The sequence below is a fragment of the Chlorocebus sabaeus genome, chromosome 19, assembly GCF_047675955.1.
Source record: "Chlorocebus sabaeus isolate Y175 chromosome 19, mChlSab1.0.hap1, whole genome shotgun sequence".
Classification (NCBI taxonomy): domain Eukaryota; kingdom Metazoa; phylum Chordata; class Mammalia; order Primates; family Cercopithecidae; genus Chlorocebus; species Chlorocebus sabaeus.
The window spans coordinates 32,383,751-32,404,314 of NC_132922.1; the positions used below are offsets into that span (position 1 = coordinate 32,383,751).

General features: G+C 51.3%; 1 pseudogene; it reads left to right on the top strand.

Moving 5' to 3' along the window:
- The first annotated feature begins 736 nt into the window (after positions 1–736).
- On the top strand, positions 737–20,326 carry LOC103223016 (beta-glucuronidase-like; annotated as a pseudogene).
- The last annotated feature ends 238 nt before the right edge of the window (positions 20,327–20,564 follow it).

Here is a 20,564-nt window from a genome sequence, read left to right on the forward strand (position 1 = left end):
TCCATCTCCTGGGTTCAAGCGATTCTCCTGCCTCAGCCTCCCGAGTAGCTGGGACTACAGATGCCCGCTGCCACACCCACTAATTTTTGTATTTTTAGTGGAGATGGGGTTTCACCATACTGGCCAGGCTGGTCTTGAACTCCTGTCCTTGTGATCTGCCTGCCTCCGCCTCTCAAAGTGCTGGGATTACAGGTGTGAACCACTGTGCCCAGCCTACATCCTGTGTTTCTGACTTTGTGGTATTCAGTACAAGAGAAAGAGAGGAGAGGGCTGGCTGCTAGCGTGGGCCTCACTCACAGTGTCCTAAGCAAAGCCCTCCCGTCCTCCTAACCAGCCTTCCTCCCTGTGACAGGCAGTGGGTCATTTGCATCTTAGTCACAGGTCTGAACCTTCTTGCCTCGGGCTGGGATGTGCCCCTGGGTTCACCCGTCTCGGGAGATGCTGGGTCCCATCCGCTCCAACGAGGATCTCCGGGCCCCACTGGCCCAGATGCACAGACCGTCCTGGCAGTGGACCTGTCATCAGCAAGTTATCTGTCTTTTCCGCCAGGAGTCCCCACCATGTGTCAGGGCTTGTGCTAGGCCTGGGGGCACAGCTGTGCAGCACACTGGTCCCGCATCCCTTTGGGGGCCTAGGAGCTGAGCCAGGCCCTTCTCTTCGCAGTCGGGCCCCACCTTGGACGTACCGGTTCCCTCCATCTTGATCGACATCAGCCAGGACTGGCGGCTATGGCATTTTGTCAGCTGGGTGTGGTATGAACGGGAGGTGACCCTGCTGGAGCGATGGATCCAGGACCTGTGCACAAGAGTGGTGCTGAGGATTGGCAGTGCCCACTTCTATGCCATCGTGGTCAGTGTGGCCAGGAGCAGGCAGGGCGGGTGGGTGGGCACAGCTGCTGAACAGCATGGGACCCTCGGATGCCACCCACAGCCTGTCTCCTGGGGTGGGACGGTGGGGGGCCTTACCCTGCCCTGGGGGCTGTGCCCTGTGTAGGGGGATAGGCGGCCTGATCTACCCCACTGGGATGTCATTCTTCCCGTCTGGCTGGCAGGCCCTTGAGCCCCATGCTGCAGGTTATGTGAGGTCGTGCCCGATAGCAGAGCCCCTCCTCATGCCCCGACCTGCCCCCGCCCCATGCATATCTCCTATGTCTGCAGTGGGTGAATGGGGTCAACACGCTAGAGCATGAAAGGGGCTACCTCCCCTTCGAGACCAACATCAGCAGCCTGTTCCCGGTGGGGCCCCTGCCCCGCCTCTGCGTCACTGTCGCCATCAACAGCACGCTCACCCCCCACCCTGCCACCAGGGACCATCCGTACATGACCAACACCTCCAAGTGGATACCATCCTGCCTCCACTGCAGACACCCACCTTCCCACCCCACCCTGTGGTCTTCCTGCCAGGGACAGGGTGGCCTACACAGAGAGAAGGCCCCGATCTGGGGAGGCAAGTGAACTGAGGGCAAAAGACCCATGGCAAGGGCCCAGCGAACCACAGTCCTCCCGCCCTAGGTATCCCAAGGGTTACTTTGTCCAGAACACAGACTTTGACTTCTTCAACTATGCGGGACTGCAGCGGTCTGTGCTTCTGTACACGACACCAACTACCTACATCGATGACATCACCATCACCACCCGTGTGGAGGAAGACAGTGGTGAGAGCTTCTGGTAGGATCCTCCCTCAGCGGGGCCCTGAGTGGCTCTGTTTGTTCCGTATTTGGAAAGGTCTCCCAGGAAAAAGGTTCTCCCAGCATCTCTAAACCTTCACAGGTTCCCAACCACCTATGAAGCTAAAATCCAGGCTGTCTGAGCGGGCACGGGCTCGAGATCACTCATGTGGCTGATCTCGCTTGGAGAAGAGGGGTCTGGTCTAACATCACATAGCTCAGGGTGGCAGTCCTGTCCCTTCCCCACGGTGCTACTCTCACTCTAGCTCCCCCTGCTACACATCGTACTCAAGGAACAGGCAGCTTCGGGAGGCCGGGTGCAGTGGCTCACGCCTGTCATCCCAGCTCTTTGTAAGGAGGACTTGGTAGGAGGATCACTTCAGGCCAAGAGTTCAAGACCAGCCTGGGCAACATAGCGAGACCATCAGCACAAAAAATTTTAAAATTCGCCAGGCACGGTGATGTATGCCGGTATTCCCAGCTACTGAGGCAGGAGAATCAGTTGAGCCTGGGAGGTCAAGGGTGCAGTTAGCTGTGACTGCGTCACTGCGCTCTGGTCTGGGCAACAGAGGGAGACCCTGTCTTTTTTATTTGTATTTGTTTTTGAGCTGGAGTCTCACTCTGTAGGAGCCCAGACTGGAGAACGCTAGTGCAATCTTGGGCTCGCTGCAACCTCTGCCTCCCAAGTTCAAGTGATTCTCCTGCCTCGGCTTCCCAAGTAGCTGGGATTACAGGCACCTTCCACCACATCCAGCTAATATTTTTATGTTTTTTAGTAGAGATGGGGTTTCACCATGTTGGCCTGGTTGGTCTTGAACTCCTGACCTCAGATGATCCACCCGCCTCGGCCTCCCAAAGTGCAAGGATTATCCCACTGTGCATGGCTGGGATACCCTTTGTTTAAGAAAAATTTAAAAAAAAAATTTTTTTTTTAATATATCTTTTTCCTTTTGTGAGAGGAGGTCTTGCACTGTCGCCCAGGCTGGATGGCAGTGGTGTGATGATTGACAGCTATTGTGGGGCCGCAGTTGTAAGTTTCAAAGAATTTAGGCTGGGTGTGGTGGCTAATGCCTGTCATCCCAGCACTTTGGAAGGCCACGGTGAGCGGATCACTTGAGCTCAGAAGTTCAAGACCAGCCTGGGCAACATAGTAAGACCCTGTTTCAAAAAGAATAAATAATTAAAATAAAGAAGAATTTAAATGAGAATCACACAGCAAAGATGATACAGCATACAGCAATTTATTGTAAAGGGAAAAGTATTTTGTAAGTTAAGTGAAGAATAGCCCAGGCACAGTGGCTCATGCCTGTAATCCCAGCATTTTAGGAGGCCGAGGCGGGTGGATCACTTGCGCTCAGTAGTTCAAACCAGCCTGGACAGCATTAGCTGGGTGTGGTGGCATGTGCCTGTAATCCCAGCTACTAGGGAGGCTGAGATGGGAGAACTGCTTGAACCCGGGAGGTGGAGGTTGCAGTGAGCTGAGATTGCAACACTCAATTATATAATCCCAGGTACTCGGGAGGCTGAGACAGCCTGGGTGACAGAGCGAGACCCCATCTCAAAAAACATAGTGAAGTGCAAAATACATGGTTCACCCTGAGAGAGAGAATTCAGGGCAGGCTGCTTGTAAGGATGAGAGAGTGCTGGTTATTGGTGGGGAAACTCCCTTTCTAGGAGTCTTCCATGATGAATTCCTAAGGAGCTGGGAAGAGGTGTTATTCTAAGCACTTTCTGGGTCATCCTCTGGGTGCTCAGTGCCGTGGTTGGCACGTCTGAAGGACACGGTTGCTTCCTTGACTACCTACTCTGCCTCAAGATCATAGCTCACTGCAGTCCCAGTCTCCTGGCTCAAGCAGTCCTCGCACTTCAGCCTCCCAAGTACCTGGGGCTGCTGGGATTGCAGGCAAGCACCACCATGCCCAGCTAATTTTTGTTATTTTTAGGGAAGATGTGGTTTCCCTATGTTACCCAGGCTGGTCTTGAACTCCTGGACTCAAGTGATCCTCCCACCTCAGCCTCCCCTGTGTTGGTGTGTTGGGATTACAGGTGTGACCACTGTGCCTGGCCAAAGAAAAGTTTTTTTTTTTTTTTTTTTGGAGACAAAATCTTGCTCTTGTCACCCAGGATGGAGTGGTGCAATGGCACGATCTTGGCTCACTGCAACCTCCACCTCTGAGGTGCAAGCTTTTCTCCTGCCTCAGCCTCCCAAGTAGCTGGGATTACAGGCATGTGCCACCACGCCCGGCTAATTTTTGTATTTTTAATAGAGATAGGGTTTCACCGTGATGACCAGGCTGGTCTGGAACTCCTGACCTCAGGTGATCCACCCCTCTCGGCCTCCCAAAGTACTGGGATTATAGGCGTGAGCTACCACACCCGGCCCAAAAAAAGTTTTTTTAAATAAAAAAAAACACGCCAGGCGCAGTGGCTCATGCCTGTAATCCCCGCACCTTGGGAGGCTGAGGTAGGTGGATCATGTAGGGTCAGGAGTTCGAGACCAGCCTGGCCAACATGGCAAAACCTGTCTCTACTAAAAATACAAAAATTCACCAGGCATGGTTGTGCATGTCTATAATCCCAGGTACTCAGGAGGCTGAGGCAGGAGAATCAACTGAACTCCAGAGGTAGAGGTTGCAGTGAGCCGAGATCACGGCACTACAGTCCAGCCTGGGTGTCAGAGCGAGACTCTGTCTCAAAAAAAAAAAAAAAAAAAAAAAAGCAACAGAAGCAAATGGCTGCCTGGGAGTGGCCGCTGTGGGGCATTCCCATTTGTGTGACCCAGATCGTGTCCCTCCCTAAGTCCTGGTCTCTCTTGCCTCCTCCAGGGCTGGTGAATTACCAGATCTCCATCAAGTGCAGTAACCAGTTCGAGTTGGAAGTGCGTCTTTTGGATGCAGAAAACATTTGGATGCAGAAGTCGTGGCCAATGGGGCTGGGACCCAGGGCCAGGTGAAGGTGCCGGGTGCCAGCCTCTGGTGGCCAGACCTGATGCACGAACACCCCGCCTACCTGTACTCGGGGGAGGTAATGGTGGTTCGGGACTTGTTTAAGGGAGGTCTTTTGCCCCCGCTGGCAGCCCTGGCTTCAGCAGGAGCCCGGGACAGGTGAACGGGCAGGCGCGGTCCTCTGAGCTCTCTGATGTTTCCCACCTTTGGTGGGGGGCCCAAATGTTTTTTTTTGTTTTATTTTTTTGTTTTTGTTTTTTTGAGATGGTCTCTGTCACCTAGGTTGTAGTGCGCTGGCCTGATCACAGCTCACTGCAGCCTTGAGCTCCCAGGCAGCAGCAGTTCTCCTACTTTGGCCTCCTGAGTTGCTGGGACTATAGGCACATGTTACCATGCCTGGCTAATTAAAACAATTTTATCTGTAGACCGGGCATGGTGGCTCACATCTGTAATCCCAGCCCTTTGGGAGGCTGAAGCGGGCAGATCACTTGAGGCCAGGAGTTCAAGACCCGCCTGGCCAACACGGTGAAACACTGTCTCTACTAAAATATGCAAATTTGCTGGGCATCTGTAATCCCAGCTACTCGGGAGGCTGAGGCAGGAGAAGTGCTTGCACCTGGGAGGCAGAGGCTGCGGTGAGTTGAGATCACGCCACTGCACTTCATCCTGGGCGACAGAGTGAGATTGTCTCAGAACAAAATCTTTTTTATAGAGTTGGGGTCTCATTCTGTTGCCCAGGCTGGTCTTGAACTCCTGGTCTCAAGTGATCCTCCTGCCTTAGCCTCCCAAAGCGTGGGGATTCCAGGCATGAGCCACCTCGTCTGGTCAAGGAGAAGGCCCAATTTTGAAGGGCAGGTCCCAAGGTCAGCCAGGAAAGGGTAGAGCCTCTGATTGCTGCTTCTCTGCAGGCCCCGAGGCAGCTGCTGGGGTGCACTGGGGGTCTTCCTGCTGCAGGGCAGGCCAGGCCAGATGGGGCTCAGGCTGTCGGGGTGCTCACACCTGGCGCTTTGGCTGTCGTAGGTGTGGCTGACTGCACAGACATCACTGGGGCCTTTTTATGACTTCTACACACTCCCTGTGGCTATCCGCACCGTGGCTGTCACCGAGAGCCAGTTCCTCATCAATGGGAAACCTTTCTATTTCCACAGCGTCAACAAGCATGAGGATGCAGGCGTGCATTGGGGCTCCTGGGTCCTCGTGGGGGCTGCTGCTGGTCACCTTCCATTTTCGCCTTCCCTGTGTCCCATAGCTGAGGGCAGCCCAGGGCAATGAGGCAAATGGCTCTATACCACCCCACTGTGGAGCTGGTGCTTGGGCTGGAGAGGGGGCTCATAGGGTGGCTCTCCAGAGTCCTGCCATTGGAGGAAGTGCAGTTTTGACAGGGACAGGGATCACTAGGCTCTGCTGTCCTCTAGATCCGAGGGAAGGACTTCGACTGTCTGCTGCTGGTGAAGGACTTCAACCTGCTTCGCTGGCTTGGCACCAACACCTTCTGCACCAGCCACTATCCCTACGCAGAGATGCTGCAGATGTGTGACTGATATGGAATTGTGGTTATTGATGAGTGTCCCGCTGTGGGCCTGGTGCTGCCATGAGTCCCTGCTGTGCATCTGCTCCGCCTGGCCAGCCCATGGGCCACACCGTGCCTCCGTCCCTTCCCTCCTGGCCCCCGGCAGCTCTTCAACAACGTGTCTATGCATCACTACATGTGGGTGATGGAAGAACTGGTGCACAGAGACAAGAATCACCCTGCCGTGGTGATGTGGTCTGGCCAGGAGCCTACATCCTACCTAGAATCTGCCAGCTACTACATGAAGTGAGTGCCCCTGGCATGCTCTGGGCTGGATCAGGAAGGAGACCCTGGCAGGTGGCAGATGGGTGGACGTGTGCAGTCCGAGATCAGCGTCCCATCCCAATCCAATGGGAAGGCCGTCCATACCCGGACAGTTCAGGGAACCAGATATCTACTTACCCAAATTGTGGTTTTATTTTTCTGTTTTTGAGACGGAGTTTTGCTGTGTCGCCCAGGCTGGAGTGCAGTGGTGAGATCTTGGCTCACTACACCCTCGGCCTCCTGGGTTCAAGTGATTCTTCTGCCTCAGCCTCCTGAGTAGCTGGGATTACAGGCATGCATGAGTGTATGCACTTGGCCTGTTTTGTTTTTGAAACGGGGTTTCCCTCTGGTTGCCCAGGCTGGAGTACAGTGGCATGATCTTGGTTCACTGCAGCCTCGACTTCCCAGGCTCAGGTGACCTTTCTACCTCAGCCTCTCAAGTAGCTGGGATTATAGATGTGTGCTACCACCACACTCAGCTAACTTTTGCTTTTTTTTTTTTTTTTTTTTAAAGGAAGTCTTGCTGTGTTCCCCAGGCTGGAGTGCAGTGGCGTGATCTCAGCTCACTGCAACCTTAACCTCCCAGGTTCAAGCGATTTTCCTGCCTCAGCCTCCCAAGTAGCTGGGATTACAGATGCACGCCACCACGCCTGGCTAATTTCTAGTAGAGGTGGGGTTTCACCATGTTGGCCAGGATGGTCCCCATCTCTTGACCTTGTGATGTGCCCACCTCGATCTTCCAAAGTGCTGGGATTACAGGTGTGAGCTACCGTGGCCGGCCAACTTGCATTTTTTTAAGTAAAGATAGGGTTTCACCATGTTGGCCAGGCTGGTCTTAGAGTCCTGACCTCAGGTGCCTGCCTCGGCCTCCCAGAGTGCTGGGATTATAGGCTAACCAACTGTGCCCAGCTAATTTTTATATTTTCGGTAGAGACGGAATTTCACCATGTTGGCCAAGCTGGCCTCGATCTCCTGGCCTTCAGTGATCCACCTGCCTCAGCCTCCCAAAGTTCTGGGATTATAGGTGTGAGCCGCAACGCCCACCCCCTTTTCTTCCTTACAATCATGCAGTTCTCATTCAGCGTTCAGAGGTGGAGTTTTTTGCGGTAGAGGCAACAGAGGTTGTAGAAATGCTCCTTGAGGCAGATGCCACACCCCAGTTTCATGGAGTGCTTTAAGCTGAGCCAAGTCTGCAGCAGGCGGAAGACTGAGAAGGCATCCCAGCCTGAGCAACGGACAGTTCAGGGCCCAGGGGCACAGGAGTGTGCTTAGCAGGACTGGGTGGACATGCCCTTTGTTGTGAAGGTGAAGAGTACAGCCTTCCAGGAGCGGGTGCCTGAGGCTTCTGGACAGGCTTCTTTGGCAGGTGGCCTGAGGAGATGTCTGTTTTCAGGGGCAGGAATTGGAGGGGGCGCCCAGGCTGGAGAGGTTCAGCCAGGCTGTCACAAGGCTTTGAAGCTTCCCATATGAAAGCCTGGCTGTTGGAGGGCGTGGGTTTGGAACTTGAGGCTAGGGGGTTCTGTTCAGTCCAGTGCCAAGCATAGCTTTCGGATGGGCAGAGCAGTGATTGGGGGAGGTTGTAAAAGAAAAGAAATGAACTGAGGAACGAGAAGAGGAAAACAGGCTTCAACAACAGTCTAGGCCGAGCGCAGTGGCTCACGCCTGCAATCCCAGCACTTTGGGAGGCCGAGGTAGGTGGATCACGTGAGCTCAGGGTTCGAGACCAGCCTAGTCGACAGATAGTGAAACCCTGTCTCTACTATACAAAAACTAGTTGGGCGTGGTGGCGGATGCCTGTAATCCCAGCTACTTGGGAGGCTGAGGCAGGAGAATCTTGAACCTGGAAGATGGAAGTTGCAGTGAGTCAAGATCGCACCCTTGCACTTCAGCCTTGGCAACAAGAGTGAAACGCCATCTCAAAAACAACAAAAAACAGGCCAGGTGTGGTGGTTCACATTTGGAATCCCAGCCCTTTGGAAGGCCAAGGCAGGAGGATTGCTTGAACCCAGGAGTTTCAGACCACCCTGGGCAATATAGCAAGACCCTATTTTTACAAAAAATTAAAAATTAGCTGGACATGGTGGCATGTTCCTGTGGTCCCAGCTACTCAGGAGGCTTAGGCAGGAGGATCTCTTGAGCCCAGGAGATTGAGGCGGCAGTGAGCTATGATCGAGAATGAGACCTTGTCTCTAAAAACAAAAAACAGTAAGAGAACAGGACCATCACTCACAGCACCTCTGCCTCTGCCCTCTCTACTTGAATGAGGAGCAGGGCGTCTCAGCTGCTAGGAGCAGCCCTTAAATGAGCCCCAGCTATTTCTGGGGTCCTCAGAAGAAACCTCCCATGGCCAAGTCATACCCAACGCGGGCCTCCTCCCCTGTTCCGGCCCCGCTCGGAGATGCTGAGTGACAGAGGCTCAGGCTTCGGGTGTTCCGGGCAAAGCCTCACCCCTGAGGCCCCACAGCTCAGACCCAGTCCTTGGTTCACACGGCCCCACATCCGGCCTCTTTTTCCCTTAAGACCGATTTCTCCTGGGAGATCACTGGATCCCTCATTCAGGTGGACTGCTGCAGGACGACACTTTTTCCAGGGGTGACCCAGGCCTGCAGGGTCCCAGTGTCACAGGTAGACCTTGCCTGAGCCTCCACCTGAGCCCCTGCTCCTCCTCTCCTTCAGGGAGGTGGAGGTTGCAGTGAGGTGAGTTCATGCCACTGCCCTCCAGCCTGGGCAACAGAACGAGACTTTGTATCAAACAACAAAAAAAAGCCAGGGGCGCAGGCCCTGGAGGAAGATCAGGGCATGGACGAAGCTGCCTCAGTGCCACTTTGTCCGGCACTCAGATGCCTTTCCACAGGGCCCATGAGGCCTCCAGGGAAAGGCATGTTCATAGCTGAGACCAAGGGGTTTGCCCTCAACCAGCTGTCACTGCAGGAGCTGCAGACCATTGGGCAGGCCACCCCCTTCCCCATGCCATCTCCTAGGAGGTGAGCCTGGGTTCCTGGAGCCCAGGGTGGCCTGGGGCCCTGGCCCACCCCTTCCTCTCTTCAGCCTCCTGTTCTCAGGCAACATGAGCTGTGTGTGGAACTACGGGCACAGCGTAGAGTAGTATGGTGCCCTGGATGGCACTGGACACTCCAGTATCGACTGGCAGATCAGGTGCAGGCATTACTGCATACACAGCAGGCCTAGGTCCTCTCACGCCTGCCCCCAAAAAAATGGGCGCGAGAGGAGGTTGCTGCGTGTTTCCTGTCCTAGCCTGGCTCCCTCGTTGCTAGGCTTTTTGGGGCTGGCCTGTGGGGATGGTCAGGGACTGGAGAGGCAGAGCGGGGTCGCCTGTAATCCCAGCACTTTGGAAGGGCAAGGTGCGAGGATGCTTGAGACCAGGAGTTTGAGACGAGTCTGGGCAATCGAAGGAGACCCTGTCTCTACCCAATAATTAATAACTAGCACAGCGTGGTGGCCCATGCACATCATCTCAGCTGCTTGTAAGGCTGAGGCGAGAGGATCACTTGCACCTAGGAATGGAGTCTGCAGTGAGCTGTGATCACACCACTGTATTCCAGCCTGGACAACAGACTGAGACCCTGTCTCTAAAAAAATAAAATTTAAAACTTAAACTGGAAGCATAGAAAACTGGGTAAGAGCAGTGAGAGTCATAGATGGGAAGGGAAGAGGGGGCTCCCATCACAGCCTCTGTCCTGTCCAGGCCCCATCCCCTTCAAACAGGGTATCACAGTGACCTCCTAGGCCAGGAGCGGTGGCTCACGCCTGTAATCCTAGCACTTTGGGAGGCCTGGGCAACATAGCAAGACCCCAGCTACTGCATTAAAAAAACAAAAAACTAGCCAAGCTGGGCAGGTGGCTCACACCTGTAATCCCAGCACTTTGGGAGGCTGAGGTGGGTGGATGACCTGAGGCCAGGAGTTCGAGACCAGCCTGGCCAACGTGGTGAAACCCCATCTCAAACTCTGTCTCAAAAAAAATAAAACCAGCGTGTGGTGGCACACACCTGTAATCCCAGCTACTCAGGAGGCTGAGGCAGGAGAATCGTTTGAACCCAGGAAGCAGAGGTTGCAGTGAGCCAAGATTGCCCCACTATACTCCAGCTTGGGCGACAGGGAGACTCCCTCTCAAAAAACAAACAAATTAGCCGCGCATGGTGGCAGGAGCCTGTAATCCCAGCAACTTGGGAGGCTGAGGCAGGAGAATCGCTTGAACTCAGAGGTCAGAAGTTGCAATGAGCTGAGATAGAGTCACTGCACTCCGGCAATCCTGAGGAGACTTAAAAACTAAACATAGTATGGTCTCCTGGATGAGATCTTGGGACAGGAAAAGGACAGGGGAAATAGTAAAGAATAGTAAAGATGAACCTTAGTTGATAATAATGTATAATAATGTATCGGTATTGGTTTATTGGTGCCGGGGATGGTGACTCACATCCTAGTACTTTGGGAGGCTAAAGTGGGAAGATCCTGAGGTCAGGAGTGTGAGACTAGCCTGGGCAATATAGCGAGACTACATCTCTCTAAGATTTTTTTTTTTTCTTTTGGTTAGTCAGCATGGTGGTATGCACTTACAGGCCAAGCTGCTAGGGAGGTTGAGGAGGGAGAATTGCTTGAGCCCAGGAGTTTGAGGCTGCAGTGAGCTGTGACTGTGCCACTATGCTCCAGCCTGGTCAACAGGGCAAGACCCCACCTCTCCAAAAATTTTTTCGTTAAATATTTTTTTTTGAGACGGAGTTTTGCTCTTCTTGGCCAGGCTGGAGTGCAGTGGTAAGATCTCAGCTCACCGCAGCCTCTGCCTCCTGGTTTCAAGCGATTCTTCTGCATTAGCCTCCCGAGTAGCTGGGATTACAGGCGCGCGCCACCACGTCTGGCTAATTTTGTATTTTTAATAGAGACGAGGTTTCTCCATGTTGGTCAGGCTGGTCTCGAACCCCCGACCTCAGGTCATCTGCCCGCCTTGGCCTCCCAAAGTGCTGGGATTATAGGTGTGAGCCACCGCTCCCGGCCTTAAAATTTTTTTTAAACTGAAACAAGGTTTCACTGTATTTCCCATGCTAGTCTTGAATTCCAAGACTCAAGTAATCCTCCCACTTTGGCTTCCCAAAGTGCTGGGATCATAGGCGTGAGGTACCATCCCTAGCCAGGTTTTTACCTGTAGCAATTTACCATACTAATTTAAGATGTTCATAAGAAGGAAGCCAGGTACAAGGGTATGTGCGAACTCTGCTGTCTTGGCAATTTGTCTGTAATTCTAAAACTGTTTTAAAAAGTGTACTCAACTTCTCAATGTGCTGCTAAAGAAAAAATAATTAAGAAATTAAAAGTGTTTTATTTTTAAAATCTTTTGTATTTATTTTTTTGAGACAGGGTCTTGCTCTGTCACCCAGGCTGGAATGCAGCAGTGCGATGTTGGCTCACTGCAACCTCTGCCTCCCAGGTTCAAGCAATTCTTCCACCTCAGCCTCCCGAGCAGCTGGGATTACAGGCATGCACCACCGCGCCTGGCTGATTTTTGTATTTTTAGTGGAGATGGGGTTTCACCGTGTTGGCCAGGCTGGTCTTGAACTCTTGGCTTCAAGCAGTCCACCCGCCTTGGCCTCCCAACGTGCTGGGACTACAAGCGTAAGCCACCGCGGCCGGACTATTTTTTAAACCTTTTTTTAGAACCAAGGTCTTGGTATGCTGCTCAGGCTAGATTCTAACTCCTGTGCTCAAGCAATTCTCCTGCCCCAACCTCCTGAGCAGCTGAGACTACAGCACGTGCCACCACACCCAGCCAAAAAGTTTATGTTTTTTAAAAAAAGAGAGGGCTTAGGACTTCCTGGAGCACAGACTTCAAATAGCAGCCGAGTCCACAATTGTGCTCCCTTCCCTCTGGATCTTTCTTCCTGAGTGCCTGTGAAAAGCAAGCTTTGGCCCTGCCTGTGCGACTCCAGCCCACCGGTGATTGTCGTTTCCTGACGGCCAGTCCTGCGGGCTCTGGGCTTGCTTAGCCAACCCCACAAATGCAGAAGCCAAGCTTTTACCAATCTATCTATCTATCTAGATGTATGTCTGTATATAGCTTTTTTGTTTGTTTGAGACGGAGTCTAGTTTTGTCACCCTGGCTGGAGTGCAGTGGCACAATCTTGGCTCACTGTAACCTCCGCCTCCCGGGTTCAAGCAATTCTGCCTCAGCCTCCCGAGTTGCTGGAACTACAGGCATGCACCACCACGCCTGGCTAATTTTTGTGTTTTTAGTAGAGACAGAGTTTCATCGTGTTGGCCAGGCTGGTCTCAAACTCCTGACCTCAGGTGATCTGCCTGCCTCGGCCTCCCAAAGTGCGGGGATTACAGGCGTGAGCCACTGTGCCTGGTCAGAAGACAGCCTTTTATAAATCTATACAGATGTGTGTCCCTATATGTTTATCTATGTCTGGATCTGTGTATCCTACTGGTTCTGCTTCTCTGGTTTGAACCCTAACACAACTAGTTTTTTTTTTGAGTTGGAGTTTTGCTCTGTCACCCAGGCTGGAGTGCAGTGGTGCAATCTCTGCTCATTGCAACCTCCACCTCCTGGGCACAACTAGTATTTTATAATCTCTTAGGAATTCATATGTTTTTCAAAAGATCAAACTACATATTTAAATACATTTCAAATACAAACTTTTAAAATCATATTATGAAGCATTCAGTAAGATCCTACATTATTAGGCCAGGGACAGTGGTTTATGCCTGTAATCCCAGCACTTTGGGAAGCCAAGGTGGGTAGATTGCTTGAGCTCAGTAGTTTGAGACCAACCTAGGCAACATAGCAAGACCTTGTCTCCACAAAAAATAGAAAAATGAGCTGGGCATGGTGGTGCGTGCCTGTAGTCCCAGCTGCTCGGGAGGCTGAGGTGGGAGGATCACTTGAGCTCAGGAATTTGAGGCTGCAGGGAAACATGATTGAGCCATTGCACCCCAGCCTGGGTGACAGAGTGAGACCCCGTCCCACCCCCGACTCCACAAAAAGTATTTAAAAATAGGCCAGGTGCAGTGGCTCATGCCTATAATCCCAGCACTTTGGGAGGGTAGAGCAGGTGGATCAGTTGAGGCCAGGAGTTCGGTACCAACCTGGCCAACATGGTGAAACCCCATTTCTACTAAAATTGCAAAAGTTTACCCGGTGTGGTGGTGCATGCCTGTAATCGCAGCTACTCAAGGCTGAGGCAGGACAATCTCTTGAACCCGGGAGGGGGAAGTTGCAGTGAGCTGAGATGCAGCCACTGCATTCCAGCCGGGGTGAAGGAGCGAGACTGCCTCAAAAAATAAATAAATAAATAGCTAAACAGTGGGTTCAAATGGACATAAAGATGGAAATAACAGACACTGGGAACTCCACAGGTGGGGAGGGAAGGAGGGAAAAGGGTTGAAAAACTCCTTATTGGGTACTATGGTCAGTGTTTGGGTGATGGGTTCACTAGAAGCCCAAACCTTAGCATTTTGCAGTGTACTCATGGAACACACCTGCACATGTGCCCCATGAACCTAAAGTTTAATAAAATAAAAATAATAAACAGTGTAATAGACAATTATAGACATTTAATCATAAAACACTTAAGATAAAATAGCACTGAATAATTTTTTTTTTTTTTTTTTTTTTTTTGAGGCAGAGTCTTATTCTGTCACCCAGGCTGGAGTGCAGTGGTGAGATCTCAGTTGACTGCAACCTCCGTCTCCCGGACTCAAGCAATTCTCATGCCTCAGCCTCCCCAGTAACTGGGATTACAGGCGCACACCCTCCGCCTCCTGGGTTCAAGCGATTCTCTTGCCTCAGCCTCTGGAGTAGCTGGGATTACAGGCACCCGCCACCATGCCCGGCTAATTTTTGTATGTTTAGTGGAGACAGGATTTCTTCGTGTTGGCCAGGCTGGTCTTGAACTCCTGACCTCAAGTGATCCAGCAGCCTTAGCCTCCCAAAGTGCTGGGATTACAAGTGTGAGTCACCGTGCCTGGCCAAATAATTTTCTTTAAGTCCTTCATGTTTAAATAATCCCATTTCATTTTGATAACTTTGAGATTATCTGACAGAATTATTTGGGAAGGGTTAGGACTGTAATCTTTTTATTGACAGCAAGCAGTGTGTTTTGCTCCAAAAAAATCGTTCTGCTTTCTTTTGCTCTTTCAGTTTCAAAATGTATGAGTTGGGATTTTTTTTTTTTTTTTTTGAGACATGGTTGCCCAGGCTAGAGTGCAGCCATCATCGTGGCTCACTGCAACCTCCTCCACCTGGGTTCAAGTGATCCTCGTGGCTCAGCCTCCTGAGTAGCTGGGATTACAGGTGCACACCAACACGCCCAGCGAATTTTTGTATTTTTAATAGAGATGGGATTTCACCATGTTTGCTGGGCTGGTCTCGAACTGCTGACCTCAAGTGATCCACCTGTCTTGGCCTCTCAAAGTGCTGAGATTACAGGTGTGAGCCATCATGCCTGACCTAGATAGAGATTTTAATCAATTCCCCAAATCAGTTTTGATTCTGTCATGCTCATTATCTGCTTCTTCAAAAAGTCTTTGAACCAGTGTTAAGAATATTATTATTGCATCAGTAGCTGGGCACGGTGGCTCACGTCTGTAATCCCAGTCCTTTGTGAGGCTGAGGCAGGTGGATCACCTGAGGTCAGGAGTTTGTAATCAGCCTGGCCAACATGGCGAAAACCCATCTCTACTAAAAATACAAAAATTGACAGAGTGTGGTGGCAGGTGCATCACTCCAGCTACTCAGGGAAGCTGAGAATCGCTTGAACCCGGGAGGCAGAGGTTGCAGTGAGTCGAGTTTGTGCCACTGCGCTCCTGCCTGGGTGACAGAGGGAGACCACTCCATCTCAAAAAAAATAATAATATTTTTGCATCAGATGCTTTGCTTTGTTGGTGTTATCTTCTGACTCTTGGAGATAGTAAAGTATAGAAGTGTGAAATAATAATAATAATAATTATTATTATTATTTTGAGACAGAGTCTTGCTCTGTCAACCAGGCTGGAGTGCAGTGGTGAGATCTCGGCTCACTGCAACCTCTGCCTCCTGAGTTCAAGTGATCCTCCCACTTCAGCCTTCCGAGTAACTGGAATTACAGTCATGCGCCACCATACTTGGGTAATTTTTGTATTTTTAGTAGAGACTGGGTTTTGCCATGTTGGCCAGGTTGGTCTTGAACTTCAGACCTCAAATGATTCACCTGCCTTGGTCTCCCAAAGTGCTGGGATTACAGGTGTAATTCCAAGCCACTGCACCCGGCCTGGAAAAATTATTTTTAAATTAATTAAATGTATCCTTGTTCAATTTGGAATTTTAGTGAATCAAAAAACTCCATGAATAGTCTCAATACAAAATAATTCAGATTTCAGACTCAGGCCAAAACAATAGTATTACACCAACAAAAATACCAGTATTTCCATATTTAAAGCGAGCACAGCAGGCTGTGTGCAGTGGCTCATGCCTGTAATCCCAGGACTTTGGGAGGCAGTGGTGGACGGATCACTTAGGGCCAGGAGTTTGAGACCAGCCTAGCCACCATGGTGAAACCTCGTGTCTACTAAGAATGCAAAAATTAGATGGGCGTGTTGGCATGTGCTTGTAATCCCAGCTACTCAGGAGGCTGAAACTTGAGAATCACTTGAATCCGGGAGGCGGAGGGTGCAGTGAGCTGTGAGCTGCGATGGCACCACTGCACTCCAGCCTCAGAGACATAGTGAGACTCTGTCTCAAAAAACAAACAAAGCGTAGTGCCCAAAGATACTGGAAAACCAGGATGCTGAAGACCAAGGTAGAAGGAGTAGGGTGGAACATGAACAGAATACATTCTCAGTGAATGCTTCTTGAATAACTCCCTGATATTTTATACAATTACGCCATCTGCCCTAAAACAGACCTAAAGCTAATGAGTGAGTTTCCTTGCTCTATCGGTGAACTAATTAATGTTTTTTTCCTGAGAGCTACTGTGTGGCCAAATGGGCATTCCTGAGTGAAGACTAGCTATGGGCAGCATTCTGCTAGGGTTTTGTTGTTTCTTTCCTTTTTTTTGTTTTTGTTTTTTTGGTTTGTTTTGTTTGTTTGTTTTGAGATGGAGTCTCGCTCTGTCACCCAGGCTGGAGTGCAGTGGTGCGATCTCGGCTTACTGCAAGCTCCGCCTCCCAGGTTCACGCCATTCTCCTGCCTCAGCCTCCCGAGTAGCTGGGACTACAGGTGCCCACCGCCATGCCTGGCTAATTTTTTATGTTTTTAGTAGAGACGGGGTTTCACCGTGTTAGCCAGGATGATCTCGATCTTCTGACCTCATGATCTGCCCGCCTCATCCTCCCAAAGTGCTGGAATTACAGGCATGAGCCACTGCACCCAGCCAGATGAGATGATCCATTTCTTACTGACTTCAAGATGTGATAAAAGGCTTCGAACAGTGGCTTATACCTGTAATCCCAACACTGGGAGGCCAAAGTGGGAGGATCACTTGAGGTCAGGAATTGGAGAACAGTCCAGGCAACATGGCAGGAGCTTGTTTCTGCAGAAAAAGTTAAAATAAAATTTTAAAAAATTAGCTGGGCATGATGATACACACCTGTAGCCCCAGCTATCCAGGAGGCTGAGGCAGGAAGATTATTTGAGCCCAAGAGTTCAAGGCTGTAGTGCACTATGTTTACACCACTGCATTCCAGTGTGGGCAACATAGTTAGACCCGTCTCTGGGGAAAAAAAAAAATTAAGAAAGAACAAAACCCGGTCAGGCACGGTGGCTCACGCCTGTAATCCCAACACTTTGGGAGGCCGAGAGATAGGTAGGGTTGTTGATTGAGAGAACACCCATGGCAATGTCGGTCTGGCATTACTTATCTTCTAAGGGCTGTTTCTACTTCTTACTTCGTTTTTCTAGGTTGCCAGATTATCATGTGAACTCGTCCTATGTCCAGTGCTGATTGATTCAGGGGAAGGCACCTGTCCCAGGCTGGTCCAATAAATGTCCTTACACAGATATTTGGAACGGAGACTGAAAGACAGTTGAACCAGGCTCTCTGATTGCAAAATATAAAATTTAGAAGCTCCCTGTAACCATGCTTCAGATTATTTGAACTAGAGGATTGGGGGAATTGCTGAGAAATAAGGACAAATCTCAGAGAGAGAGAGTGGTATTTGAGTCTCTGACTCCAGTTTCTTAAGGCCAGTGAGTTCTGAGAGATAGAACTATCTTGTCTATGAATTTCAAGAGACAGTCCATAAACCTGTCTTTGGGCTTAAGCTAGTTTGAGTGGGGTTTCTGTCACTTGCAACAAGAGTCCTGACTACTGCAGTTGAGTGGAGTTAAAAGGTATAGCCTCAATAGGTGAGCTAGCTCTGGTTTAAAAGGCTTCCAGTTTGAATTACACTCCATTCCCTCTGGTGCCCCTAGAAAGAGCCCTCTCTAACACAGGCCAGCAGCTGACAGACATGCTTTTGTTTTTTTTCTCTGCAGGAATTTTACTGCCTTGATTTGAGACAGATTATCAAGAGGTGGGCACTGTTATCCTCTCTTTCATGCAGGATTTATCACATGTAAGTATTTGTCTTATATTTGGATGCTACATTTTGGTTAGAATTTAATCATATCTCAACAAGGTTACCCACATGATCACTCTAAGGCTGTTGTAAGCCTAATTGACAAGTATTCCACATGTCAAGATGTCAAGTGCAACCCAAAATAAGATGCAAGCACCAAACTGGACTGAGAGAGAAATGCTAGAAATCTTCACCCTTACTGCCTTTCTTGATAATGACCATGCATCCTGTGAGGGAAATAGTGTTATAGTGATAGAAAGGTAAGGTTCTGAAATTTGAAGAGATGGGAGGCCAGGTGTGGTGGTTCACACCTATAATCTCAGCATTTTGGGAGGCCAAGGTGGGTGGATTGCTTGTACCCAGGAGTTCCAGATGAGCTGGGCAACATCGTGGGACCCCATCTCTTCCATCTTCCCAAACAGAAACTCTAAACCCACTAACTACAGTCCCCCATTCTTCCTTCCCCCTCGCCCTGATAACCTCTTCTACTTTTTGTCTATGTGGATTTGCCAATTCTAGGTACCTCATAAAAGTGGATTCAAATGACATTTGTCCTTTTGTGTCTGGCTTATTTCACTAAGTATAATGTCTTCAAGTTTCATCCATGTTGTAGAAGCTTTTTGAAATTAATTTACAAATAATTAACAATCAAAACCTATTAAGACCTATTCAAAGTAGTACAGCTGGGCGTGGAGGCTCAGCCTGTAATCCCAGCACTGTGGGAGGCCAAGGCGGGGGGGACCACAAGGCCAGGAGATCGAGACCATCCTGGCTAACACAGTGAAACCCCGCCTCTATTAAATATGCAAGGCCGGGCACGGTGGCTCAAGCCTGTAATCCCAGCACTTTGGGAGGCTGAGACGGGCGGATCATGAGGTCAGGAGATCGAGACCATCCTGGCTAACATGGGACCCAGCTCACTGTTTTAGGTACGTGGCTCTCACAACCTTTCCCAGCCTGTCCCACCCTCTCCTGTCCCTGGAAAAATCTGTTTTCTTTTTCTAGGGCTTCTTCCCCTCTGCCCTCCAAGCCTTAAGCATGGCGTTTCTCCATGGGATCTGGGGGAAGCGGGCTGGTCTCAGGGTAACCGGCAGGAAGGGCTCCCACAGTGGGAGCAGCCACCTTCAGGTTCCAGCAGTGGGACACAGCCTGGTCCTGGGGCCTGTGTTGGAATTGGGCAGGGTTAGGGCTCCTCCCCTCTCCCAGGGCACAAGTCTGAGTGAAGGACAGAGGCCGGTTCTGATGAGGGGCCCTGCAGTAGCCTTAGAGACAGTCACTGGGACCCCAGGGTCTAGGCTGAGGCTGGATGCCCATCCAGCCTGGGAGGGCTACCCAGCGGCCTGGGGACACAGGGGTTACCCCAAGGGGAGTCCCAATGGAGGGCACAGAGAGGGTTCTGGGTCTAGGCTGCAGCTCTGTGGCCTGTGCTGGGTCGTGAGGACATGGGGACACAGAGGGATGGGTGAAACTGGGTGAGGTCGGACATCCCAGCTCTCCCAGGACAGTCACAAGAAAGGAGAGGGTCTCTTAGGGCAGAGATGTGTCTGTCCCTGGAGCCCCGTCACCTCTGGGGCCCGGTCTCTCTTCACGGGTCGATCTCCCGCCTTCATTTGAGGAAGGGCACTTTAGAAGGTGACTAGCGGGGAGGAAACGGGTAGAGAGAACTCCATGGCCACCAGGTGAAGTCCAGGGGCATCAGAGGCTGCTGGGGTGGGCATGGGGGCTGCGGTGCCCCGAAGTCAGGGGGAGCAGCCCCAAGAACCCAGCCAATGTGAAGAGTCCTGTGGTCGGGCTGGTGGGGACAGGGCGACGGCAGAGCCCCAGGGTTTGTCTGGGTGGAGCCCCTGCTTCACCAGGAGAGCTGAATGGGCCAGGTTGGGACACAGCCTGGTGTTCCCGGGGACAGGAAGCTCCAGGCCATGCCAGGCTTGGGCCTCCCCACTCCCTGCCAGGACGGTTTTGTGTGCTGTGGGGGAGATACTTAGATTCCAAACTCAGACTCCAGAAACCAGGAAGGAGGGAGCACAGCCTGCCCTGGGTACACACGGGGAAACCGAGGCTGCAGAGGAAATGACTGGGCCAGGACACCTGGGAAAGGTGACTTGGGAAGGCCCCTAGCAAGGTGCAGGGCTGTCTGCTCTCCAGAGGGTTCCAGTGGAAAGGAGGGAATAAAGAGGGAGGGAGAGGCCCTGGGTGGACCAGACAACCACACCGTGAACCTTCCCAGAGACTTTAGACAGAGAGAGGCGCTCCACAACACCCCACTCTGCCTCTGCCATCTCTCATCCCCTCCTCTGTCCACACAGGTCAGCCCAAGGCCACTCCCTCGGTCACTCTGTTCCCGCCATCCTCTGAGGAGCTCCAAGCCAACAAGGTCACGCTGGTGTGTCACAAGAGTGACTTATATCCGGGAATCTTGACGGTGACCTGGAAGGCAGATGGTACCCCCATCACCCAGGGTGTGGAGATGACCACACCCTCCAAACAGCAAGAAGTACGCAGCCAGCAGCTACCTGAGCCTGACGCCCGAGCAGTGGAGGTCCCGCAGAAGGTACAGCTGCCAGGTCACA